The sequence below is a fragment of the Natator depressus genome, chromosome 9, assembly GCF_965152275.1.
Source record: "Natator depressus isolate rNatDep1 chromosome 9, rNatDep2.hap1, whole genome shotgun sequence".
In the NCBI taxonomy this organism is placed as follows: Eukaryota; Metazoa; Chordata; order Testudines; family Cheloniidae; genus Natator; species Natator depressus.
Window position 1 is genome coordinate 42,643,466 of NC_134242.1, and position 27,514 is coordinate 42,670,979.

General features: G+C 46.7%; 1 protein-coding gene and 1 long non-coding RNA gene across 5 annotated transcripts in view; one reads left to right on the forward strand and one right to left on the reverse strand.

The window, feature by feature from the left end:
• ST6GAL1 (ST6 beta-galactoside alpha-2,6-sialyltransferase 1) overlaps positions 1–3,784 on the reverse strand; it is a 108,054-nt gene extending 104,270 nt beyond the window's left edge. For 2 of the 3 annotated variants that reach the window (XM_074963982.1, XM_074963980.1), the window contains exon 1: positions 2,711–2,994. The gene's annotated coding sequence lies outside the window, so the exon portion shown is untranslated. Of the gene's footprint in view, positions 1–2,710; positions 2,995–3,467 lie in introns of those variants that run through there. The other variant, XM_074963981.1, reaches the window with a different exon arrangement.
• LOC141994030 (uncharacterized) lies at positions 1,292–27,514 on the forward strand. 2 transcript variants are annotated; one of them, XR_012641005.1, is made up of 6 exons: positions 1,294–1,388; positions 8,520–8,579; positions 24,572–24,678; positions 24,911–24,989; positions 25,093–25,261; positions 27,419–27,514. It is a non-coding gene; the product is annotated as an uncharacterized LOC141994030 (long non-coding RNA). The 2 variants fall into 2 exon arrangements; XR_012641004.1 differs by lacking the exon at positions 8,520–8,579 and having other exon boundaries at positions 1,292–1,388.

Sequence of the window (27,514 nt, forward strand, 5' to 3'; positions counted from 1 at the left end):
CACTCTCCTGTTGGTAATAGCTTATCTAAAGTGATCACTCTCCGTACAATGTGTATGATAATCAAGTTGGGCCATTTCCAGCATTATTAAGGATCTACAACCTATCCTGAAGGATGACCCAACACTCTCACAAATCTTGGGAGACAGGCCAGTCCTTGCCTACAGACAGGCCCCCAACCTGAAGCGAATACTCACCAGCAACCACATACCACACAACAGAACCACTAACCCAGGAAACCTATCCTTGCAACAAAGCCCGTTGCCAACTGTGCCCACATATCTATTCAGGGGACACCATCACAGGGCCTAATAACATCAGCCACGCTATCACAGGCTCGTTCACCTGCACATCCACCAATGTGATATATGCCATCATGTGCCAGCAATGCCCCTCTGCCACTGGACAGTCTCTACGTAAAAGAATAAATGGACACAAATCAGATGTCAAGAATTATAACGTTCATAAACCAGTCGGAGAACACTTTTATCTCTCTGGTCACGCGATTACAGACATGAAAGTTGCGATATTACAACAAAAAAACTTCAAAACCAGACTCCAGCGAGAGACTGTTGAATTGGAATTCATTTGCAAATTGGATACAATTAACTTAGGCTTGAATAGAGACTGGGAGTGGCTAAGTCATTATGCAAGGTAACCTATTTCCCCTTTTTTTCCTAACCCCCCCACACCCACACCCACACCCACCCCTACCCCTGTTCCTCAGACGTTCTTGTTAAACCCCTGGATTTGTGCTGGAAATGGCCCACCTTGATTATCATACACATTGTACGGAGAGTGATTACTTTAGATAAGCTATTACCAACAGGAGGGTGGGGTGGGGGGAGAGAAAACCTTTTGTAGTGGTAAACACCCATTTTTTCATGCTTTGTGTGTATAAAAAGATCTTCTGTACTTTCCACAGTATGCATCCGATGAAGTGAGCTGTAACTCACGAAAGTTTATGCTCAAATAAATTGGTTAGTCTCTAAGGTGCCACAAATACACCATTGAAGTGTTCTTCTCATATATATATGTGTGTATATATATAGTGATGGGGCAAGGCCAGATGGCTATAGAAAAGTACAGAGCAATAGATATATTAGCTCCAGGCTAACCAAATTCTTGGTACCAGGATAAGCGAAATGGCAGCTGCTCCAGGTCAATTAAGACACCTGGGGCCAATTAAGAACTTTCCAGAAGACAGGGAGAAGGCTAGGTTGATTGGGACACCTGAAGCCAATCAGGGGCTGGCTGAAACTAGTTAAAAGCCTCCCAGTCAGCCCAGAGTGTGTGTGTGTGTGTGTCTCAGGAGCTGTGGAAGGAAGTTGTGTTATTGGAGAGGCTGAGTAGTACACACCATATCAGGTACAAGGAAAGAGGCTCTGAGGTAAGGATGAAGTGGAGCTTGAGAAAGTGAGTGCTGCTGTGGGGGAAGTAGCCCAGGGAATTGTACATGTCATGTTTCTAAAAGGTCAGCTACCATAGCTGATACTATTAGGGTCCCTGAGCTGGAGCCTGGAGTAGAGGGTGGGCCTGGGCTTCCCCCTTCTTTTGCCCCCTGATTAATCACTGAGACTGGGAGGCAACAGAGACTGTGCAAGGAAGGATAATGTCTCCTCACCTCCCTTGCTGGCTTATGATGAAAATGGCTTAGTAGATTGTGACCCTTCTCCCTAGAGAGAAGGGTTACGTGGAGGGTCACAGTGAGCCTCTGAGGCTAGCGAAATCTGCCAGGAAACGCAGGACCCATGGAGGCAATATATAGTACATTTGTATTCAAAAGGGGAAAACTACATGGAGCATATAGAAATGCAGTATTGATTGTTACATTATCTCAGTGGGTTGCTCGTTCTACATGTTGAACTGATGGTCAACATTTGCCAACTTATTCAGCACATCAAAAATCAAGGGAGTTTTTGCAACAGGAACAGTAGTTTAATACCAAACCCCTTTATCTATGAAGTGTTTTGAGCAAAGTTTAAAAATTCAAAATCAAACATACATATCCAGAAAGACCAGGCTTTCACAGCAAAAATTCATAAGAAACCACTTTCTCTGGATGTGCAAGTTGAAATGTTTATCTCAACTCTTGAACACTATCGACAGTTAGCCCTTTCTTACTTTCCAAGTGGAAACTTGCAACTATACAACAAAGGGTATCTTCTGTTTCTTTTGTTTTCTTTTAATTCTTCATCTTTAAAAAAATAAACTAATTATATTGTTTTTAAAAAGCACAGATTTCTGCCACTAAAATCTACACTGAAAATAACTGCTGGTCTTTTGGAGAAGCAACAGTTGATTGATCATTTCTTTTTAGACTATGTTGCAGCCCAATTTCTGATAGAATGGATTTATTTATAGCAATATTTTATTTGAAAAGTACTTGATAACAGCTGGGATTTCTCTCTAGGGAACTGCATGAGCTTTAAGGGGGCGGGAGGGAGCAAGCAATGCAGTGTCCAGAGTTGAACTTGCGGTGCAATTAAAATTTTGCTTTAAAAAAATCCCTAGCAAGATCAGTGCCCTCCTTCCACCTCTGCAGAGAGCAAACAGCCCAGAATCAGACTCACGCCATGGTGCCCAGAGAAGTCGCCCACTCTCTCCCCCAGCCCCGGTACCCCGGAGCCCAGGTCGGGTTCCCTCGGGTGTGCCAATCACACGCCTGCCCGGTGCCTTGCAGCAGACCCAGAAGTTGCTGGTGCTACTCACTTGGGGTTGCAGCTGCTGCGCTCAGCACGGCCCGGGCAGCTCAGCCGCTGGTCTGCGGATCCCTTTGTTACCGCCCGGCCACTTGGCAGCTATTCGCAAGCCACTGTCCTCGCCGGTTGCTTGCCACCGAGGAGAGAAGCCAAGCTCATCCCCAAGCCGACAGCACGGCCCGGGCAGGAAGGGGGAGGATGTTATGCAAAACTTGGAGGCCAGGGTGCTGTACAGCGGCCCGGCGCTGAGCCTACCTGCTGCGGGGGGAGGTGCCGCACCGCTGCCCCCTCCCCACGAACCGGGCTGGCCGGGCTCCCCGGTTCCCCCGCCGCTCCCCTCCCTGAAGCCCCCCCAATCCCGGCTCCCCCACCGTGGGGAGGGGCACAACGGTCCCCACCGGGGGGCTGGCGGCAGCGGAGCCCCCACGTGTTTCCCTCCCCGCTCCGGGGGCGGGGGCAGAAATCAGGGAGAGTCCAAACGACCCCGGGGAGCCAGCGCCCAGCCACCCTCGGAGCCCCGGCCGTGTTCCTCGCCCCCTCCCCGGGCCAATGCAGGCGCGGAGAGACGGGCCGCGGGGCTCTGCCGCCTTTGTCTGAGCCGCGGCAGACGGCGCGTCTCGGGAGCCCGCCCGGCCGCCCCCCCGGAGTGGGCTGCCCCCCGGCCCCCCGCCCCGCGAGCACCGAGCCCCGCTCTCCCTGGAGCGCAACGCCTCCCGCCCCGCCGGGCGGGTTTCCACCGCCCAGCTGCAGCCTGAACCCTGACCTACCGCCTCAGTGGTGTGCGGTGGGGCTGCGTCTCCTCCTCCCCCAGCCACTGCCCCTGGGCTCTCCCCGCCGCACTGCCCAGCCAGTGCCTATGGGCTGGGCGGACAAGGCAAGCAGCGTGGTGCGGCTCCGCTCCTCCGGCATAGCGGAAACAACGGTGCGGAGGGCTGCCAGTGCTCCTGGGCCAGCAACAAGGCGAGGCTTTGTGTGTGTCCGAAAGTCCAGGGTCGTAGGAGAAGACGGTGGAGACCAGAAGCGAATAACAAGAGCTCAGAGTGTGCTGAGGAGCCTTGAATGAAACAGGTCCCCCTCAACTTCCCCTTTCAGCTCGAGCATAAACCCCTCCAGCCACGCTCTCATCATTCCCCCCACCCCACCCCCGGACTGTTCGGGTTGGCCGGGGGGGGTTGATTCTCCGCTGCCCTGGCCCGTACAGTCTTTGTCCTTTGGTGTCACAATGGCAGCCGAAGTGTAATGATTACACGAGGCGCGGGGGGAGCGGGGCCGACACTGGAGGACTGATAAAGCTTTTGTTACAAATGTACCTTCCAAGCCTTGCATGAAAGAAGCTGTATCATCTGAAAAGTACGGAAATTAGTACCGGTAATAAATAACTAATGAAACAAATAGCAGACGTGCACTACTTTTTATGAATCGCCGTTCTCACTTGGGGGGCGAGATACACACTGAATTGCACTGAGAATATTTTTTTAAAATTCATACTTTTGCCCCCTCTTAATATTGTCCTTCAGACTTTTGTACCACTACAGATACAGAAAGGGAACAGAACAGCAGGTTTTCTATTAGGTGCTTGGGGAGCAGGGAGTGTACTCATGCTATGAAATGGATTGTTATTGATAATGAAAGCCTTGGTCTACATTGCAGAGTTAGTTCAATATAAGACATCTTACATCAACCTAACTCTGTAAGTGTCTACACTAGGGCATGGCTACACTTGCGAGTTAGAACGCATTAAAGCAGCCCCAGGCACCCTAACTCACGATGCATCCACATTGGCAAGACACGTAGAGAGCCCTGACTCTGCAGCTGGAGAGCTCCTGGTAATCCACCTCTACAAGAGGCATAATGCTTGGTGCGCCCCGGCTGGAGTGCCGCAGCATCAGTATGGACACCCTGGTCTGTTAATGCGCTCTGATCGGCCTCCAGAAGTGTCCCACAATGCCTGTTCTGGCTACTTTGGTCATCACTTTGAACTCTACTGCTCTGCTCTCAGGTGACCAACCATCAGACCCGCCCTTTAAATTCTCTGGGAATTTTGAAAATCCCCTTCCTGTTTGCTCAGCAAGGAATGGAGTGCTCTCAGCGCATCTTTCCAGGTGATCATGCCTCCACGTGTCAGGCGATCCCCAGTATGGAGCAATGGCAAGGTGCTGGACCTCATCAGTGTTTGGGGGAGGAAGCTGTCCAGTCCCAGCTGTGCTCCTGCTGTAGGAATTACAATACCTTTGGGCAGATATCAAAGGACATGATGGAAAGGGGCCATGACCGGGACGCACTGCAGTGCAGGATTAAAGTGAAGGAACTGCAGAATGCCTACCGCAAAGCCCGCGAGGCAAACCACCGCTCCAGTTTTGCCCCTGCGCACAACCTGCCGTTTCTACAAAGAGCTGTATGCAATACTTGGGGTCGACCCCACCTCCACTCCAAGGACCACCATGGACACTTCAGAGCCCAGTTCAACAAGGCAGGAGAAGGAGGAAAGCAGGAGTGAGGGTGCTGAGGAGGAGGAAGACACCCTGGCATCCCTAGATGCATGCAGCAAGGAGCTGTTCTCAAGCCAGGAGGAAGGTAGCCAGTCGCAGAGGCCAGCGCTTGGGGGAAGGACAAACACCAGAGGACGTGCCCGGTAAGCGGCCTTTATTTTGGGAAGGAAGTTGGGGCGAGAAGGGTTAGGGCTGCATGCATGCTTAGATGCGGACTAGGGTGGTGATGTGCTCTCTCACATCGTGGTAATTGGCCTCAGTGATCTCTTCAAAGGTCTCATGCAGAAGCTGTGCAATGCACTTGCACAGGTTCCTTGGGAGTGCTACTGTGCTCCTTGTCCCAGTCAGGCTAACATGTCCGCGCCACTGTGCCATGAGGGGCGGGGGAGACCATTGCTGCACACAGGCAAGCTACGTATGGGCCAGGGCGGAAGCCGCATTGTAGCAGAAGACTCTCCCTTGCTTCCCAGGTCACCCTCAGCAGCGAGATATCTTCCAGGATGAAATCCTGTGGAAAATGTGGGGACAGTGTTCAGTGTAGGGGCCCCCTGCAGCTGCTGGCTCTCCCCAAGACACAGAACCTCAGAGGACAGTACGGCAGTGAAACAATCAGTCCCCCTCGACCCTGTGTTCTTACTCACCATTTTGGGGCTCCTGTGGGTTATGTGCGCTCAATTTGGGACAGGCAAATTCTACTATTGTTTAGACTGTGCTTGTCTTTAAGTACAGGGGAACTCTGCTTGCTCTGTCTGGTGTGAACAATACTGCCTCTGTTAAGTGTTGCATTTTTGCCTTTACAGATGCAACCTTGAGATCTCAGCCGTCCGTGTTATCACCGGCCGAAAGACTCCAAAGAATTAGGAAGAGGCCACGTAGAAGCAAAGAAGACATGCTGCATGAAGTAATGCAGCAGTCCCATCATGAAAATCGAAAAGCGCAGGAGTGGAGGGAGAGCGAAAGGAGGTTCCACAAGCAGAATGCGGAGCACTGGCACGAAAGCGCGGAGTGCCAGCACCAAAGCACGGAACAGCTGATAAGTACTGTGGAGCGCCAAGCGGACTCGATCCAGGCGCACGTAGCCATGCAGGCGGAGCACTACCCCCGCCCTGCAGCCCTTGTCCCAAAACTCTTTCCCTTGTGCCCCCATTTCACCTCCAACCCACTTTCCCCAACATCCGGGTTCTTACCACCACCAGTTGCCTCCAACACCTGTAGCTTTACCACCCAGCCCTGCAAACTGCGACCCTTACCCACTGCACTCAACCCCCATCACCATGCATTTTAGCCAGCCTGAAGTGCAGCACTCATTACTCAGCCTTCCTGTCTGGAGTGCTGTGCATGAGAACAGGACATACACAAATCTGTGATTGAACCATTCCCCACCCCCTTGTCCTTTCTGTTTCCCAAGTAGTTGTGTTTCTTTTCAATAAATGGATTTTCTTTTCAATAAATGGCTTTTTTGGCTTTGAAAACATGCTTTATTATTGCATTAAGTAAAACATACCTTAGCCCAGGAAAGCAACAGGCACTGCAAGTCAGTGTAGCAAACACAGATTCCTACTAACATTAGAACCACTGTGGAGGGCACCAAACGTTACTGGTGGCTTTCAGCCTCAAATTGCTCCCTCAAGACATCCCTAATCCTTGCAGCCCCGTGCTGGGCCCCTCTAATAGCCCTGGTCTCTGGCTGTTCAAATTCAGCCTCCAGGTGTTGAACCTCCGCGTTCCATGTCTGAGTGAATCTTTCACCCTTCCCTTCACAAATGTTATGGAGGGTACAGTATGGGGATGTTGTCATCAGCCAAGTCCAGCTTCCCATATAGAGAGCAACAGCGGCCCTTTAAACGGCCAAAATCACACTCCACAGTCATTCTGCACTGACTCAGTCTGTTGTTGAACCACTCCTTGCTGCTGTCAAGGCTCCCTGTGTAGGGTTTCATGAGCCATGGCGTTAAAGGGAAGCGGGGTCTCCAAGGATCACAGTGGGCACTTAGACTTCCCCTATGGTGATCTTCTGGTCTGGGAAAAAAGTCCCAGCTTGCAGCTTCCTGAACAGGCCAGTGTTCCAAAAGATGCATGCGTCATGCACCTTTCCGGACCAGCCTGCATTAAAGTCAATGAAACTCCCACGGTGATCCACAAGCGCCTGGAGAACCATCGAGAAATACCCTTTCCAATTAACGTACTCGGAGGCTAGGTGGGCTGGTGCCAGAATTGGAATATGCGTCCCATCTATCCCCCTTCCGCAGTTAGGGAAACCCATTTGTGCAAAGCCAGCCACAATGTCATGCACGTTACCCAAAGTAACGGTTCTTCTGAGCAGGATGTGATTAATAGCCTTGCAAACTTGCATCAACACGATTCCAGCTGTCGACTTTCCCACTCCAAACTAGTTAGTGACCGATCGGTAGCTGTCTGGAGTTGCCAGTTTCCAGATTGCAATAGCCACCCACTTCTCCACCAGCAGGCTAGCTCTCAATCTCGTGTCCTTGCACCACAGGGTCGGGACGAGCTCATCACACAGTCCCATGAAAGTGGCTTTTCTCATCTAAAGGTTCTGCAGCCACTGCTCGTCATCCCAGACTTGCATGATGATGTGATTCCCATCACTCAATGCTTGTTTCCCGAGCCCAAAAGCGGCATTCCATGGTGGTGAGCATGTCCGTGAATGCTACAAGCAATCTTGTGTCGGATGCATTACGCGAGTTGACATCATCGTCTGACTCCTCACTGTCAGTTTGTAGCTTAAGGAGTAACTCAACTGCCAAACGCGACATGCTGGCGAGACCCATCAGCATATTCTTCAGTAGTTCGGGCTCCATTCCCGCAGAACGAAAGGGAAGACAGAGCGCACAGTACAAAAAGTGTTGAAAGATGGCGCCAAATGTGGATGGAAGCACAGGGATTGCTGGGATGTGAAGCGATGCGTCATGGGGGGTTGGGACAGGACCCAGAATGCCCCACACCCAGTGTCCCCTTCCCACAAGCCACAGCGCCAGAATGGGAAGAGGTGCTCTGTGGAATAGCTGCCCATAATGCACCGCTCCCAATGCCACTGCAAGTGCCGCAAATGTGGCCACACCAGTGCGCTTGCAGCTGACTATGTGGACACACTGCAGCACTTTCCCTACTGCGCTCTCTGGGGGCTGGTTTAACTCACAGTGCTCTACAGCTGCAAGTGTAGCCATGCCCTAAAATGCAGCTCCCACCAGTGTAACTTGCCCACTACACCAACTCCATCTCCCCTAAAGGCATAGCACTTAAGTCAATGTGTTGCCAACTCTCATGATTTTGTCATGAGTCTCATGAGAATTATTGTTTTTCTTAAAGCCCCAGCTCCTGGACTCAAGTGGATATATGAGGATTTCAACCTTCATTCTTAAAGAAAAAGTAAGTTTCTAGCCCTCATGGCTGTGGAGAAAACTTCAAAATGAGACCCCAATGCACCCTAAAAACTCAAAAAGCAGATGGCAAATAAAAAGAACCCCAAATGTATTATTTTTACATCATAATCTCATGATTTTAAAGCCAAACTCATGATTTTTGGAGAGCCTGACTCATGCTTTCTGAACATTTGAGGTTGGTAATACTGTGTTTGCAGTTCTTGCATTGGTCTGACATTGCTTTTCACCCGTAGTTTTTGCAGAATCCTCAATCAGCCACATTAAAACAAGACTCCATCATCAACAGTAGATCTATGCTTAATAATAGATGCATTCATGCCAACAACACTCAGGCGCCTCTGACAAAAAGATCACACCCCTCCCTACCTTCTTTCTGATATCACACTAGAAAGTCATATGACCTGCTTCTATTCCACTATCCAAGACCTTCACTAAGGCCATGTCTACACTAGCAAGCTTACAGCAGCTGAGCTATACAGATACAGCTATGCCACTGTAAGATCGCTCATGTAGCCGTCTATGCTGACAGGAGAGAGCTTTCCTGTTAACACAATAAAACCACCTAAATGATCGGTGGTAGCTATATCAGCGGGAGAGTGTCTCCTGCCAGCATAGCACTGTGCACACGAGCACTTATGCCTGCAAAATTTATGTTGCTCAGGGGTGTATTTTTTCACACCCCTGAGCAAAAAAAGTTTTGCCAACATAGGGGGTAGTGTAGACATGGCCTGCCATTGTCCCTGCCAGCAGACATGGTTAGTAGAACTGGAATTTAAATATGAAGAGCCAGGCCATTCTACTTACTGTTCCAGCAATAAACTTAATTATTCCCTTGCAAGTATGTACTACAGTAGGGTCTTTCTCGATGATAATAAGGGCATTTAGGGTGTCTATTGTTGTACAAAAGTTTCTCCCTTCTCTCCCATAACAGCACTCTTGGATCAATCCATAAAGCCCCCACTCCTGTCCCCCACAGGAAGACTTTTTGGAAAAGACTCTGCACCTTTTCCCTAGTGCAAGTGACCTTGTGTATATGACAAAAATACAACCATGTCAGGGAAACTGGTTACAGCACAGTTGTCCTCTAACTTGATTACAACATGATTCTATTTTGAAGTGTATTGTAGACCTTAACAGTATTTTGTAATCAGGTTGCAGCCAAATAACTTTCCTTGGCTTGTTGGCTTACTGTGGACAGCCCCTTTTGGGGAGCTTTTCTGGCTCCCCTCTCTGCCAGCCGTGCTGGCTGTTTTGGCTGATGTTAGAACTGATGGTGCACTTTGTGGCGGAAGCTGTGGGAGAGGGGTGTACAACAGGCATCCAAGAGCAAAATATAGCCCATATATAGCATCATAAAGTGTGGCTCATGCTACTCTTTCTTCAGAAGCAGAGAGAGAGAACAAAGCTACTCAACTGCAGGTTTTTACTGCTCTGAATCACACTTCATATCTCTTCCTCTATCAAGGTTGATACAAACACAAGTAAATATGATTATCTGCATAAATACATTTTGTAAACTATATATAAATTATCCTCCAAACAAGCTGCTAATGGAGTAACTGTTGTCACAAAAACGTCAACTCTGGAACCCAAGAGATCCTTGGCACATGACCAAAATAATGCCCTCACTCAGGCCTGTGCAATTCTTTGGAAATCTGATTTTGCTGGGGACAGCATTTGACTTGCTCTATAGCATGGGTCACCTCTATTAGAGAAGTGCTAGAAAAGAGGTACAGAACCTATGACATCCCACTGCCAAAAGTGAATGGGAAGCGTTAACAACCAATCGGAACCTAAAAAATGGGATGATTGAAAGGCTGAGTTTGTGCAGTTCTTCTGGCAGAAGTGCTTTTGCTTGTGCCTAACTGTGTTGCAGATCCGCTAGGAAAGGATCGAGGTCAGAATGCGATCCTTAACTGAGTATTTTTCCAAACTTTTTTGTGCTTAAATCTCTGTGTTTTAGTAGCTCTGAGCCATAGCCTTCCTCCCATAGAATCATAGAATATCAGGGTTGGAAGGGACCCCAGAAGGTCATCTAGTCCAACCCCCTGCTCGAAGCAGGACCAATTCCCAGTTAAATCATCCCAGCCAGGGCTTTGTCAAGCCTGACCTTAAAAACCTCTAAGGAAGGAGATTCTACCACCTCCCTAGGTAACGCATTCCAGTGTTTCACCACCCTCTTAGTGAAAAAGTTTTTCCTAATATCCAATCTAAACCTCCCCCATTGCAACTTGAGACCATTACTCCTCGTTCTGTCATCTGCTACCATTGAGAACAGTCTAGAGCCATCCTCTTTGGAACCCCCTTTCAGGTAGTTGAAAGCAGCTATCAAATCCCCCCTCATTCTTCTCTTCCGCAGACTAAACAATCCCAGCTCCCTCAGCCTCTCCTCATAAGTCATGTGCTCTAGACCCCTAATCATTTTTGTTGCCCTTCGCTGGACTCTCTCCAATTTATCCACATCCTTCTTGTAGTGTGGGGCCCAAAACTGGACACAGTACTCCAGATGAGGCCTCACCAGTGTCGAATAGAGGGGAACGATCACGTCCCTCGATCTGCTCGCTATGCCCCTACTTATACATCCCAAAATGCCATTGGCCTTCTTGGCAACAAGGGCACACTGCTGACTCATATCCAGCTTCTCGTCCACTGTCACCCCTAGGTCCTTTTCCGCAGAACTGCTGCCTAGCCATTCGGTCCCTAGTCTGTAGCGGTGCATTGGATTCTTCCATCCTAAGTGCAGGACCCTGCACTTATCCTTATTGAACCTCATCAGATTTCTTTTGGCCCAATCCTCCAATTTGTCTAGGTCCTTCTGTATCCTATCCCTCCCCTCCAGCGTATCTACCACTCCTCCCAGTTTAGTATCATCCGCAAATTTGCTGAGAGTGCAATCCACACCATCCTCCAGATCATTTATGAAGATATTGAACAAAACCGGCCCCAGGACCGACCCCTGGGGCACTCCACTTGACACCGGCTGCCAACTAGACATGGAGCCATTGATCACTACCCGTTGAGCCCGACAATCTAGCCAGCTTTCTACCCACCTTATAGTGCATTCATCCAGCCCATACTTCCTTAACTTGCTGACAAGAATACTGTGGGAGACAGTGTCAAAAGCTTTGCTAAAGTCAAGAAACAATACATCCACTGCTTTCCCTTCATCCACAGAACCAGTAATCTCGTCATAGAAGGCGATTAGATTAGTCAGGCATGACCTTCCCTTGGTGAATCCATGCTGACTGTTCCTGATCACTTTCCTCTCATGTAAGTGCTTCAGGATTGATTCTTTGAGGACCTGCTCCATGATTTTTCCAGGGACTGAGGTGAGGCTGACTGGCCTGTAGTTCCCAGGATCCTCCTTCTTCCCTTTTTTAAAGATTGGCACTACATTAGCCTTTTTCCAGTCATCCGGGACTTCCCCCGTTCGCCACGAGTTTTCAAAGATAATGGCCAAGGGCTCTGCAATCACAGCCGCCAATTCCTTCAGCACTCTCAGATGCAACTCGTCCAGCCCCATGGACTTGTGCACGTCCAGCTTTTCTAAATAGTCCCTAACCACCTCTATCTCCACAGAGGGCTGGCCATCTCTTCCCCATTCTGTGATGCCCAGCGCAGCAGTCTGGGAGCTGACCTTGTTAGTGAAAACAGAGGCAAAAAAAGCATTGAGTACATTAGCTTTTTCCACATCCTCTGTCACTAGGTTGCCTCCCTCATTCAGTAAGGGGCCCACACTTTCCTTGGCTTTCTTCTTGTTGCCAACATACCTGAAGAAACCCTTCTTGTTACTCTTGACATCTCTTGCTAGCTGCAGCTCCAGGTGCGATTTGGCCCTCCTGATATCTTTCCTACATGCCCGAGCAATATTTTTATACTCTTCCCTAGTCATATGTCCAACCTTCCACTTCTTGTAAGCTTCTTTTTTATGTTTAAGATCCGCTAGGATTTCACCATTAAGCCAAGCTGGTCGCCTGCCATATTTACTATTCTTTCGACTCATCGGGATGGTTTGTCCCTGTAACCTCAACAGGGATTCCTTGAAATACAGCCAGCTCTCCTGGACTCCTTTCCCCTTCATGTTAGTCCCCCAGGGGATCCTGGCCATCTGTTCCCTGAGGGAGTCGAAGTCTGCTTTCCTGAAGTCCAGGGTCCGTATCCTGCTGCTTACCTTTCTTCCCTGCGTCAGGATCCTGAACTCAACCAACTCATGGTCACTGCCTCCCAGATTCCCATCCACTTTTGCTTCCCCCACTAATTCTACCCGGTTTGTGAGCAGCAGGTCAAGAAAAGCGCCCCCCCTAGTTGGCTCCCCTAGCACTTGCGCCAGGAAATTGTCCCCTACGCTTTCCAAAAACTTCCTGGATTGTCTATGCACCGCTGTATTGCTCTCCCAGCAGATATCAGGAAAATTAAAGTCACCCATGAGAATCAGGGCATGCGATCTAGTAGCTTCCGTGAGTTGCCGGAAGAAAGCCTCATCCACCTCATCCCCCTGGTCTGGTGGTCTATAGCAGACTCCCACCACTACATCACTCTTGTTGCACACACTTCTAAACTTAATCCAGAGACACTCAGGTTTTTCCACAGTTTCGTACCGGAGCTCTGAGCAGTCATACTGCTCCCTTACATACAGTGCTACTCCCCCACCTTTTCTGCCCTGCCTGTCCTTCCTGAACAGTTTATAACCATCCATGACTGTACTCCAGTCATGTGAGTTATCCCACCAAGTCTCTGTTATTCCAATGACGTCATAGTTCCTTGACATCACCAGGACCTCCAGTTCTCCCTGCTTGTTTCCAAGGCTTTGTGCATTTGTATATAAGCACTTGAGATAACCTGTTGATCGCCCCTCATTCCCAGTATGAGGCAGGAGCCCTCCCCTCACAACCATTCCTGCCTGTGCTTCCTCCCGGTATCCCGCTTTCCCACTTACCTCAGGGCTTTGGTCTCCTTCCCCCGGTGAACCTAGTTTAAAGCCCTCCTCACTAGGTTAGCCAGCCTGCTCGCAAAGATGCTCTTCCCTCTCTTCGTAAGATGGAGCCCGTCTCTGCCCAGCACTCCCCCTTCATGGAACACCATCCCATGGTCAAAGAATCCAAAGCCTTCTCTCCGACACCACCTGCGTAGCCATTCGTTGACTTCCATGATTCGATGGTCCCTACCCAGGCCTTTTCCTTCCACGGGGAGGATGGACGAGAACACCACTTGCGCCTCCAACTCCTTTATCCTTCTTCCCAGAGCCACGTAGTCCGCAGTGATCCGCTCAAGGTCATTCTTGGCAGTATCATTGGTGCCCACGTGGAGAAGCAGAGAAAAGAGATGAGATATGACACACAGTTAATAGATGGCTCTGCACAATTTCGATGTTCATTAGCTCTAGTCTCTCCTATGGCATCACTCACCATGCTCCACCAATGATGCCAGCCTCAATAATGCAGTTGCCTGTTTCTTCCACAATTATACCATGCATTTCCACTCGCCCGTACATGGAATGCTCTCCCATCTCCAGTCCACCACTACCTTTTCATCTTTCAAATTCCCCTCCTTCTATGCTGCCCAAAGAAAATGACACAACAGTTACAATTTTTAAAAAAAGTCTTGAAAAAGCTTTCATGGGTAAAAAACCCACTTCTTCAGATGCATGGAGATGTCCTACTTCTGACAGCAGAAATCTGTGCATGGGGTTTGTAGATGCGTCTATGGGTAGCCAGAATAAAAGCGAGTATGCATATTGATTTTGCAGAGTTAATTTGTGTATATTTTGTTGGTTTGGGGAAAAGTTCTGAACTATGATGTTGCCTCTTAGCAGGGTCACATGGTGTAGGGCAAAGCTACCTAAGCACACAATTCATTATGCATTTATATTTCCTGTTCGTGGTTTTAGTAAGCAATTAAAAACAAGATATTTTGCAGGTTGCAGTAGCAGTAACTGATAGATAGTAACCTGATGTCACTCTGGTGCTGAATTATTCACATTATACACTCAGCAACCTAAGAGGATTACATTATCTCTGATTGCAGTTACAGATAACACCGCCTGAAGGGGAGGCAGGAGAAACCGATCTATTTACAAAATCTGTGTCGGTGAGTTGCAGTATACTGGAGAAGAGTAAAGGTTTCCCTGAAAGCACTGACTTCCAGGAGCCAGACTATGCAAAGAATCATAAAGAAGTAGAAAGAGTCAAACCGTCCAGAGTTAAATGAAAAGAATGTAACAGCCCCTAGACTTTTGATCCTTAATGAAACTAGATCTTTACCTTGGTAAGGACTGCAGGATTAGCTCCAAATAAAACAAACCCAGAGGTCAGACTAGAGGGATTAGATGCTCCATAATCTGGTTTCTCACTTCTGGGATGTGTTTACACTAGGAAACATCTTTCTCATCTTTCAGCAACGGAGAGTTGCAACAGTGCTACCACTGGTGTGTAGTATACTGGCTGGAGGCATTTTTTAAATCCATGTCCTTTAACCCCACTCAGAGCCCAATCTACACTTTGTGCATATGCTGTCAGTAGCATCAGTAAAGCTCCATTGTTGCTGAGGAAATAACATATGTGACATTTTCTAACATAGACATAGCCCAGGAGTCCTGAGTTCAAGTCCTGCCATTGCTCTGAAATGAAAGTAGGTTAGATGGTCTCACCTTAGGTTTTGAGAACTTCTTTCCACATCACAAGGACGTTGCCCAGTGGTCTATTTTTACTCAGAGCAAAGTACTGGCACAGAAGAGGGATGCTGCAAGTCAGGCAACGTGTGTATGGGGAATCTTGCACAACTTTCTTCTATACTATGTTTTTGTCTACCCAAAAATATCAATTCCCCACCCTTAGGCACCACATTCACCATTTAACAGAGAGAGAGAGTGAAAGTGTGTGTTGGATTTTGATTGAATAAGGGGTTTGTCTGGTATGGTTTCTGCCAGCAGGATCGTAGCTGCATTATATATACGGCTTAAAGCTAACCTTCCCAGTCACATGCAAGTACCAAAACATATAAAATATGGGGAAGAGAGAGGTGTTTATTGTTAAATATACTTTTAACTCAGTGACAATCAATGCCCATGATATTGTTTAGACTAGACACGAACCAATATCTTTTAAGGGTTAACAGAACCTTGGCCTTTTGGGTGCTTTTCCATCCCTTCTTGTTAGCTAATTAGGATAGAAAATGTTCAATTAGCCTTTTATAATTAAGCAAACAAGTTGTGACAGGCCATGCATTTCTGGGAGGTTAGAAAATACATTACAGTAGAAAACCAGCAGTTAAAGTTACTTCAGTCAATTGAGATTAAGATCCCAGCTAATATTAGTACAAAATCTACTTTGTTCTCAGAACCAGTTAAAACATGTCAGTGTTACAATGTGACAGGACCAACCCATGTTTTAACCATGTTCCCAGATAAGGCGCTAGTCCTGCAAAGTAAAAAGGAGGTATCACAATTCTGGAACATAGTTTGGTCTCATCTATAGTGCAAGACCTAACCATATGAGGGGAATACTCTGAGGCAGTGGTTCTCAAACTAGGGCCACTGCTTGTTCAGGGAAAGCTCCTCGCGGGCCAGGCCCGTTTGTTTACCTGCCACGTCCGCAGGTTCTTCCAATCACAGCTCCCACTGGCCATGGTTCGCCGCTCCAGGCCAATAGGCCTGCGGGAAGTGGCGCAGGCCGAGGGATGTGCTGGCCGCCCTTCTCGCAGCCGCCATTGGCCTGGAGCAGCGAACCGCGGCCAGTGGGAGCCGCGATCGGCCAAACCTGCAGACAAGGCAGGTAAACAAACTGTCCCAGCCCGCCAGGGGCTTTCCCTGAACAAGCGGCGGCCCTAGTTTGAGAACCACTTCTCTAAGGTAAAATCTTCTTCCACAGTAGATGTTACAGTGCAGGTGGGATCTTAGACTAATTTGCCAGAAATACACTGCCTGAAGGGTTGCGATGCTACAACTGCAGGATTATCTCCACCCCAAGGAAGCTTTATTTGCTCAGTGGCAGCCAGGATATTTAGTCACAGCCAGGATAAGTCACAAAAATTTCACTGGGCTAGAGAGTACAGGACCTTTAAAGCCAGCAAGTCTGCAAAACTGGTAGGTGTCTCTTCACTGCGCAGATGACAAGAGCAGTCTCTCCTCAAGACAGGTCATTAAGACAGGAAGAGTGGATGCACAACTATCCCACATGGTGTTTGTTTAAATGGAGGTAGCAGGCAACCATAACATGACCAAAACTTTAAACACTTGGGATGGAGGTTATAAATCCACGGATTCCCAACTGAGCCAGAACAGCTGGCAGGTATAATGTATAAGAGGCAAAACAGCCACACTTGTCAAAGGGTTATACACTGTAGTTAGGAGAAATGAACAGTACCAGGTTAGGAATGAATACAAAAATTATGCTCCTACACCACAGTGACTCTTTGCATATACCATCATGCTCTAGTGCCATCTAACTCATGATGACTCACATCAACCCCTTCATTCCTCCCTCCCCATCACAAACGGGGGTATGTTAATACAAAACAGTCCCGAAGCATTTCCAGTTCTCTAGAAGTTTTGCCATTTCTTTCATCAAAGTCCTGTTTCTGAGCTAGAAACCTTAGAGAGCTTTTATGGTTGAACTTTATTTTTGCCCCCACAACTAGACTGAGGTGAGAGCATTCTTTCTTTTTATATTTGTTTTCAATTAGAAAGTCAACACAACCTCTAACCAAAAATGGTTTCAAAAGCTATAACTTTAAGAATCCATAAGGCAAAGTCAAACAAGCCAAGGCAATCAAAACATTCTGAATAGCAAATACAATAGTAAACCAACTTTATTTCACATGAGAAAGTATGGTCAGAGCACTGCACACATCCAGATTTTGAGCCTAAGCAAAACAAAACAAAAAAAAAACAGTTAAGTTTCGTGTACACAAGGAAATGGAATGGTTGAGTAAAAATGGTTTTATCCTATTTCAGAAAGGTGGAACCAAATTGCAGGTATGTTTGCTGAAGCTGTATTGGAAGTGATTTAGCCTGGTGTACAGTTGCACTTAAAGTATTTGAAATATTCCCAAAATAATTGCAGGGTTTAAGCAGATGGGGTACCCGAGCAGCACCAGTGGTACTCATGGTACACATATAACCATCCTATGCTCACCCTTTGAAGCAAATGAATACATTAACAGCAAAGAATACTACTCCATTATGCATGCCTTTGGGACACCACAACACATTCATGGATGTCTACATCAGATGAACAGGCAGGGTGTGTAATGCCAAGGTGTTCTGAAGGTCCCGTCTGTCTCAACATGGGCAAGTTGGTACATTGTCCCCCTCAATACAGTTATCAATGGGCTGACCTTTTCCACCGATTTTAGTTGACTCAGCATACCCTCTGCTGCCCTGGTTGACAAAGCATTATTCTGATTTACACTAACAGGACAAGAGGAAGTTCACTGCACACTGAGCAAGTGGTGGATTGTGCCATTCATTGGCCAATGGAAAGAAAGATGGCACTGCTTACACACTCATTTAACACCATACATGTGATTGGGGCAGGTTGTGTGCTTCACAATATGTATGAGGAGAAGGGGGAGTACTTGGGGAGGGAAGAGCTTGACAGCAATGATTCTTTGGGGTCTGCATACAGACAACCACCAAACATATCTCTTGCTGGTACAGAATCTGTTACAGCAATGGTCATGAAGGATGCCTTGTGTGGTCACATTCTCAAGCTGCATGGGAATACACTGGTTAATGGATGTGTCTGGCACATGAGGGCTGGTGCCTAGAGATAAAATATGTTTATGCATGCATTAAAGAAACAAACATTCCTTTCACTTTAAACTTTATTGAAGCTAATCATGGAGAGACCAGCTGGTCTAATATAGTTCAAAGATCATAGGCAGTATGTTTCCTGTATTTATCTTGTTAACTGTAGTTTATCAACCTGCACACTTAACGGGCCAGATCATTAGCTGGTGTAAAGCAGCACAGCTCAACTGCAAACAGTCAGTTGTCACCACATGAAGAGCTCATCTTATGTTTTTAAGTATATGCCAAAATGCCCAGATGTGCCAAGAGTTAACAGGGCTGTTGGAACTTTACATTTTATTTTCTTACTTTAAAACACCTGTTTGAGTTAAGCTTTTGTTTTAAAAAAAATTATCAGTTGAATAATATTGTGCAATACCATACCAGAAAAAATTGCAGAAATATCCAAAGACAGGACCCATGGTTCTTCTGTCTGATGGAAAGACAGTGGTTTTAGGGAGGATTTTATTATTTGTTTCAGTAAGACATTAGCAATCTCCCAAATGCTCTTTTAGTATTCAATAGCTAGCAGTTCAAACTTTACATTTCCAACACACTTGACAAATTCTAATATTGAATTCATATGTAAGATAGTCAAGTAGCTGAAACTTCATTTGTAAATTGCAAACTGTGAAAGTTTAGAGACAGATTCTGCAACCCTTACTCCTATTGAGTAACTTATCCATGCAAGTGTTCCCATTGAGGTACTGCTAAGCATTACGCAGTATCAGTAAATGAAGCAAAATATTGCCCTTAACATTTAGGATTCCCAAGGAAACAGTTTAAGAAATTAAGACTCATGTTTTACTAGAGCCTAATTAGAACTCAAACCTCAAGTACTTTACTTTTGTTCTAATTCTAGAATCCACCATTTGAGAGAGTCCTAAGTTTGGCCAAGTAAATTCTTCTCTCTCTGTCAGAGATGTTATCATTGGCACACAGAGGAATTATAATAGGAAGTGGACACTGATGTGGATCACCCTCAGTCTCTCCTATTGAAGTTGTTCCACTTTAATTAAATAATTGAATAATAAAATATGAATTGGGCCAGAGAGAGTGAGAATAACTGTATAGCCTAGTGGTTAGGGGACTTACCTGAGAGGTGGCTGGACCCTGTTCACATTCCTTCCCCTCAGAAGGAAGGGGGGCTTGAACCAGAGGTCTCTCATATCCAGAGTGAGTACCCTATCTACTAGGCTAACGGTTATAAGGGAGGTCCTCCCCCTCCCACCAACCCATTTTGTTTTGGGTCCCACATGCTAGTAAGGTGGTTGACTGCCTACCTTCCCCCAGTTTTTGGATTGCTAAACTGACATAGGCACCTCCCTGCACCCAGGCGCCCATCTCAGTGAGAGGGGCAGGACTTAGTACACCCTCTGGTCAAAAATCTCCTATTGACTGGCTTTGTGGACCACATTTTAAGATTCCTGTCTCTTCCAATTCACTCTGTAGGAGCCTATGCAGCTAACTTAGGCTTTGTGGATTCTAGCAGTCTAAAAGTTTGGCACCTCAACACAACACCTAAGTCCCTTCATGGATCTGGGCCTCCGTTCCTATTTAGCTTCCACTTGAAGCTAGGGAATGAGCAGACTTTTCTGGCCCAGTTCCAAATCTATGTGAACATTGCAAATTCAGGAGTAAACTTAAGTATTATTGGGCTTGTTTTCTATCATGCTTTCCCCTTGTGGCAGCGGGAGGAGCAGCCAAGCATTGGAGTTCTCTAACCACTCACAATAGCCAGAGCAGCACTGCATTACTGAGTTTCTCTCCTGCTGCAGGATTATGCCTCCTACTGTATTTGCATCTTAGAAGATGCCCATGTGCAGCTCCTATAAAAGATATGCATCTTTTAAAAAATCAGCTCTTGAGACTGATATTATACAGGAAACTCAGAAGGAACTTTTCCTTCTTCATGCTTCTGTGATAGATTCACCCATTATGCAACAGCTACATGTTGTGACTTATATGATTGCTGTGCTTCTAGGAATGAAGTGTTTGTACGAAGTTGGAAAGAGGAGGTAGGGTATTAGATAACAGAGTCTTTCAACCATCCTGTGTCTCAACTAATCTGGCTCCATTAATGCCTTGGAAATTCAAGCTGCATTCACCTGACAGATGATTCAGTATTTCCCTTTGAGACATCTGCATTTTAATTAGTTGAACTAAAGTCATAGAAATAAAATATTTTTTTAAATATACAGGTTGTGTTTGTAGTGGAGCGAGCACCCTGCTCCGGGGAGAAAAGGGTTAAAACAAGCTCTGGGAAAGGTCTGCCCTGAGGAGCCAATCAGGCAAAGGCAGGTAGCAGCCAATCCAGGCCGGTAGGGCTGGTATAAAAAGGGCTGTGAGCTAGGTAGGAGAGAGAGTCTCACTCCAGCCTTGGGGTGGGAAGGATGGGGTTGCCTGGGAGCACAGGGTATCTTCAATAGAGCAGTGCTGGGGAAGAGGCAGGCTGAGCTGGGGAGCCCAGGCCTGGCAACCTTCCAGACTGAGGCCTGACAGGAGGTACTGGGGCTGCAGGGAAAGGCAGCAGGTTCAACCCCCTAGCCAATGATGAGTGGCCACTTCAGACTGCAGTTTGCCCCTGAGGGATGGGGCTAGATGCAGACTGACAGTGCGTCATTGAGGCGAGATGGACTCAAGGGAGTGGGGTTCCCTGGTTGAGGGGCAACACCCCAAGGTAAGGGGCACCGTAGTCCAGGAGGTATGTGGGGCCTACACAAAGTGGAAATAAAGGGACTGCAGAGGGGCAGGTAAGGGCAGGGAGAAACCGGCCAGAGGAGGGTGCTCCTGAGCTGGATAAGCTAATTCCTGGACTGACCAGCAGGAGGAGTCACGCTGGTGAGTCAGCAGCCTTGCTACAGTGCTGCTTACGTTCTCATGCCAACGTATGGTTGTCATATCTAATGCACATTCTCATGTAAAAGTAAGGTCTGATACGCCGATACTGAGTACGTGCAGCTCCTACTGACTTTGAACAGACCACAATAGCTCTAAAAAGCAAGCCTTAAACCCCCTGATTTTTTTAGCAGGGGAAGGGGCAAACAACTTGTGTTGTTGTATGGTTACTTTCTAGTCCCACAAATGATAAACTGAATGCACTCAAGGTACAAAACAGAACTATTTGTCTTACTTTTCTGCCTTAGCAGCTGGCTCTAATGGAAGAATGTGTCAAGTGCTATTGACTAGTGTATGAAAGCAAAGTATGCTCTGTAGACTGAGCACCAGGAGCACTTACTATAAAACACTGCACGACTACAAGTACGATAATTACTTTTGAAACACATAGTACATTGGAAAAGCTTACAGCTGAGGCAAAAGATAAGAAATGTTTGTTGCTAAAGGAAAAGTGTTTAGGATTCTTGTGCTGGGATCCTGGATAAACAAATAAGTAAAGATAATTAAAAAGTTACCAACGGATAAATATATATTTAGGAATTTCTTGGCCAAATTCAATACTATTACATGGACTTTCAGTGGAAGTTTGCCTGAGTAACAATGGAGTTGTCACTCAACAATGGGCTCAGGATTTGGATGTATACCCCATATACATAGTTTGCTTTAATTGAGTTATAAGGGTTCAAATAATAGAGCCCATGCATGCCTACTGTTCTTAAACAATAAGTGTCTGTTTCAAGTAACAATCTCTCAATGACCAGATTGCTCTGTGAACAGCACTTAAGAAATCTGAGTAGAATTTTTCATTCCGTGTTCATAGGTTGGTCTAAAAGGAATATGCAATGAGGCAGGGCTCCAAAGGAAAAGCAACAGGCCTTAACCAAAAGCAAACCAAACTGCCATATTGATAATTGTGTTAAATGAAATGGGCGCGCGGAGAGAGCTCCCTTTTATGGACACCCAGCCAGTTAGCCATAAAATCCCCCGTTAGTAGTTGTTCTCTACTTGCTTTACCTGTAAAGGGTTAAAAAGTCTCCTTGCATAGGTAAAAGGAAGGGAGTGGGCACCTGACCAAAAGAGCCAATGGGAAGGCTAGAACTTTTTAAAATTGGGGGAAAAACTTCCCCTTTGTCTGTCTCTGTTCTCGGGAAGAAGAAGGGACAGAGCAACGATACTGTAAGAACTTGTGCCAGGTATGAAAAATCATCCAATCATACCTAGAAACTACTAATTTAAAACCCCAGATACTTAAGTAGATCAGGAAATGTCTAGGAAGACATGATTAGGTTTATCTCTGTTTTTTTCTTTATGGCTTATGGACTCCTCTGTGCTAACACCAAATGCTCTTGTTTTGCTTGTTTTTAATAAAATTTACCTTTTTCAAGAACAGGATTGGATTTTGTGTCCAAGAGGTTTGTGCACATGTTGTTTAATTAGCTGGTGGCAACAGCTGATTTCCTTTGTTTTCTTTCTCAGCTCTTCCCTGGAGCGGGGGTGAAAGGGCTTGAGGGTACCCCCACAGGAAGAAATTCCCAAGTACGCCTTCTTGATGTCTCAAAGGGGTTTTTGCACTTGGGTGGTGGCAGCATCTCCCATCCAAGGTCAGAGAAAAGCGGTAACTTTGGGAGTTTAATACAAGCCTGGAGTGGCCAGTATTAATTTTTAGAATCCTTGCAGGCCCCTACCTTCTGCACTCCACGTGCCAGAGTGGGGAATCAGCCTTGACAACAATATAGCCACAGCCTACCTTTCTGTCAGGGTAAGGCCGCCACACCTCAGTTTCCTTCTCTGGTAGGATAAACCACACATTCCAGGGTTTTAAGAGCCCCATAGTACAAGAGCTGCCCCCTCAGCAATCTTCCACCCAGTTCCTCACTCTGGGCCACCATCTTCCCTCCAAAGCTCTGTGCACCTTCACACTGAGTCACAGTCCTCTGTCAAGGATGTATCAGCCTTCTTCTCTCTCCAGGGTACAGCAGTAATACTCTGGCTCTTGTGTCTCTGTGGGTGACGCCCTTTCCTACATCAAGAATGAATCCTGGGTCTGCTGGCTCAACCAAAGCTAGAGTGAGTAGCAGACCTGCTGCAGTGACTGCCCCCAGCAGAAGGTGTTGAGTTTACTGTTAGACCTAAATGCCTGGCTAAGAACACAAACACATTAAACATCTAATAATAATAGTCACAATGAGTCTTGTGGGGGGGTTTGATGAGTGACTTCACTGTGTGGGTTCCTTAAAAAAGCTAAGTGAATGCAAACATAGGAATAAATTCAGCCACAAGATTGTTTATACCATATCTAGCACAACGAAGCCCCAATCCTGCTAAGACTCTCTGAGCATTACTCTTATACAAATGGTAAGTAAAGAACAACCTCAAAGCTCTGGCCAAGGGTCCTTCCATAGTCTGCTGGCAGCATGGGTCTACCCCTTTAAGAGTTGCATGGACTTTGAGGTCAATTTAGGTCCAAAACACAAAGAAAGCTTTACAAAAATGAATGGTAACTGAAATGTTTTCAAGACATGTATAAACTTTCAACTGAAACAGTTACTCTATAAAGGAGAAACTGCAGCATTGGCAACAAACATAGTGAAGCTTCCTACTTAAGTATAACAACAGGGAGTGAGCCTGATTAGAAACTTGCTCCAAACCAATGTTGAAATTGACTAGTCAGTTTTCTTGATCTGAGTGGAGTGAAATGCACAAAGCACTGTCTTGGTTTTTCAAAAACAGCAATTTATGAAATGTTAAATAGCATTCTACAACTTTTTGTCTCAGAAACCTGAGGATACCTTGTGTGATGGGCATGGAAGTGTGTGTCAGGGTTAGAACAATCTATTCATCCACCTCTACAGTACTAATGGTCACATTGAGAACTCTAATGATATTATTAATTGCCAGTTAAAACAAATGAGTCAACCCAGGCAAAGGGGAGAGTAGAATTTAGCAAAGCTAATCTAAGGTGTTACTATTCATGCGGGCCCTGAAGTCAATTCTGTATTTTGGATGTATGCATACTGATTAAAACCTAGGCATAAAATCACATCTTTGCAAAGATGTAATGTCTGATTAATGCCAACAAATAGTTATTGTTCTGTTAAAAGAAAATAACTGTCTTTATGGTATAAAAAATTAGAAAGAATCCTCTTCAGTTCTACTTTTTCAACAATAGATGGTGCTAACTTCTACATTCATTACAATATTCCCAAATTAAATGGTCAGGGTAGTCTCTGTATTGACTCTATGCTTGTCAGAGAAATTATCAGTGCATCTAATAGTATGGTGGCTTTTTGCAGGGCTTCATTCAGAAGACTAGGTGGCCTCAATAGATAAGGGTGCCATCAGTGATCAAATTGGTGCTCTTAATGAACATCCCCAGATGAAGGCAGAGGAGGAAAGACAGGTGAGGCCTCTACAACATTCGTTTCCCTAGGATCCCATTAGCCCAGTACAGCTCCTTATGCTGTCTCGATGGAAAACTCCTTGTCTAGGCTTCAGAGTAGCAGCCGTGTTAGTCTGTATCCGCAAAAAGAAAAGGAGTACTTGTGGCACCTTAGAGACTAACCAATTTATTTGAGCATAAGCTTTCGTGAGCTACAGCTCACTTCATCAGTCCTCCCTTTCTTCTTGTCTAGGCTATGATTCAACTTTGCATGAATTCCATGATAAGGCACTTTGAGGAGGAGAGAGAAGGGAGAACTGCACAACCCACAGGTATGCCACTAACCATGCAGATATCATTAACACTGCCGTCTCCTCTACAGCCTTAGAGGAGCTCCACTGCAGCTTTCTAACAGAGTCCCATATTCCACTACAGCTTCAGCGGCACCCTCTGATCTTCAGTTTTCTGGTCAGAGCCTCATCCTGGGGAACTGTCTCTGAGGGATTGTCATAGAGTGACTGGTCCCTTTTTAAGAGGGGGCAGGTCCAGTGCACGTGTGACTCATCAGCCACCTCTAACTGGATTTTCAGAGCACCTGAGCCAGGTAAGTGGGAGAGCACAGACTGGAAGGGCAAGGAAAAGGGCAGTTGAGAGGCTGGCAAGTGCCAGCTGACAAGACAGGGAGATTAAAGAAGGTCTCGGGGAAAGCTGCAGAGAGCAGGACAGGCTGTTGCTGCAGGAATCAGGGCCTGCTGCAGAGCTAGTCTCCCAACCACCTAGTAAGCACAGCTGGCCTGCAGCAGGCTTCCTGATGGACTGGGTGGGCCAGCAGACATGCTCTTAAGCCAGCAGCAGCTCGCTGGCTGCTCAGTGCTCACTCCCACCTCTGAGACTAGGGCTGTGTTGCCTTGTTCCTGCTGCCCCTGCTTTGCACCCAGCCTTGCCTCAGGCCTGTCTCTGACTGAGACCCCATCTTCTCTGTTACCCTGGTGATTCAGCCTCTGGCCCTCTGCTCTTCTCTCTGGTTCCTGTCTTCACCTTTGATTCTTGGCTCTGATCGCCGATTACTGACATACAGCTTGACTCTTAGCTCTGGCTTCTGGCTGGTGCCTCTAGCTCTTACCATAGCCCCTGGTTTCTGATGTCTGCTGGAAAGAAGGAGAAATTGTCAGGAAGCCAGTGGACGGCTTACCCTGCTGACCTTCCTGGGCTGGAGAGCTGGTGTCAGGAAGCTGGAAAAGGCTGAAGGCTGGGAGATCAGGGGAGGGGCTGACTTTGCAAAGCCAGTGCTGAGAGGTTGAAAAGGGATGATTTCATTGGACTATGTTTTGGGTAGAAGAGTCATGAGACTGGTTTTCCCCTACCCCGCACCAGTTGGATAGCCTGGAGAGTGAAGCCCTGGAACAAGGGCAGAAAGGAACTGGGAACCATGTGCTAATGGACTCAGGGAACTGGTGAACCAGAAGTGATGTCCCTGGAAAAGGGAGTGGAAAATTGCTGTGTCTTGCTCATATGTTCTAGAATTTTAATTAAAAAAACCAACAATGCTATCCCTTTTTGGTAAAATCCAGCATGGACCCAGGAGCATTCTGGTACAATTCTCACTCAGGAAATTCAATTATATTTTGGGTGGACACTCCCTGGTCTCTCTCAATGATTTCCCCCTATTATCTGAGGGGTTCTCCCATCCCCCATAAAGTATTCTGGCTTTCAATGGCAGGGATTTAGCTGTAGGGCAGTCCAGAAGGCTGTGTGTGGGCTGGAAAGCTCATTTGCTTCACTTTTGCAGGATTTTAGTATTAAACGGATGCTTCTATATGCCTCTCACTTGCTCCTTGCAGAATTTCATATGGAAGAGCCTGTGGACTGCTTAGAGACTCCACTTCTCAACAGGCCATGACTGTGGGGTGATGATCTATAATTACACATTAGTTGGCTTATGTCCTAACAGTTTAACCTCAGGGCAATGAACAAATGTCCCCTTAGTGAGATTCCTGCTAGCTCAGAGGTAGCTGGTGAAGTTCCTACCTTTTCTGATGTGACGCAAGCTGTTACAGGCTTCTTGGACTGGGACAATCAAGGACAGCTTTTTTTTAAAGAGCCACTAAACATGTATCCATTTGCTTTTCCAAAACCAACACTTGTGGATGTAAATGGACATTTGCACATGGAAATGGAATATCAGATGGATGGCATGTGACACAAGGCAGCTGGTCCTTTCCAGGAGATGGGTCTCAACCCCACTTGTGACATAGCCAGTTCTCCTCCCCAGGAGGGGAAAATGAAGGTCGAGTGACACAATCAGGCCCCTGGGGGTAGATGAAGAAGAGACACCAGGTTTCTGAATCTGTTGGGGCTCACATTTCTTTTCTTCCCCAATTACTAGGCCTCTCTCCGCTCTGTGCAAGATACTCAATCCCAAGAAGCTTCTCCTTGTCTGTTACCTCAGCCAGCCTCTAACTGACTGAGCTACTCTGCCTCTCCCTCTTTGACTGTTTTTTCCTACTGCACTTTTGGCAGTTTCCTGCCTCAAGCCAACTATCTACTTTCCTGCTTCAGTTATCAAAGAACCTTCAAGCTACAACATTCCTTCTTCTGCTTCTTTTAAAGGGATAGTACCCCCAAAATCCCACTTTCCTCACTACTGCCCCTCTTTGAAGCTCTTTGACTAACAAGGAATGTTAGCCCTATTGTCCCCTTCGACATGGCCACAAGTGCCTGGCTCAGAAAACATTCATCTGAGCTTATCCTCTTGTTTCAGACTCTGTACACTGGGGTCCTGGCTGCTCTGGATGAAATACTGATTAGGTTTACGGAGGCCCAGCCCACTCCCAAAGGGCTGCAGAGCATTTTCCAG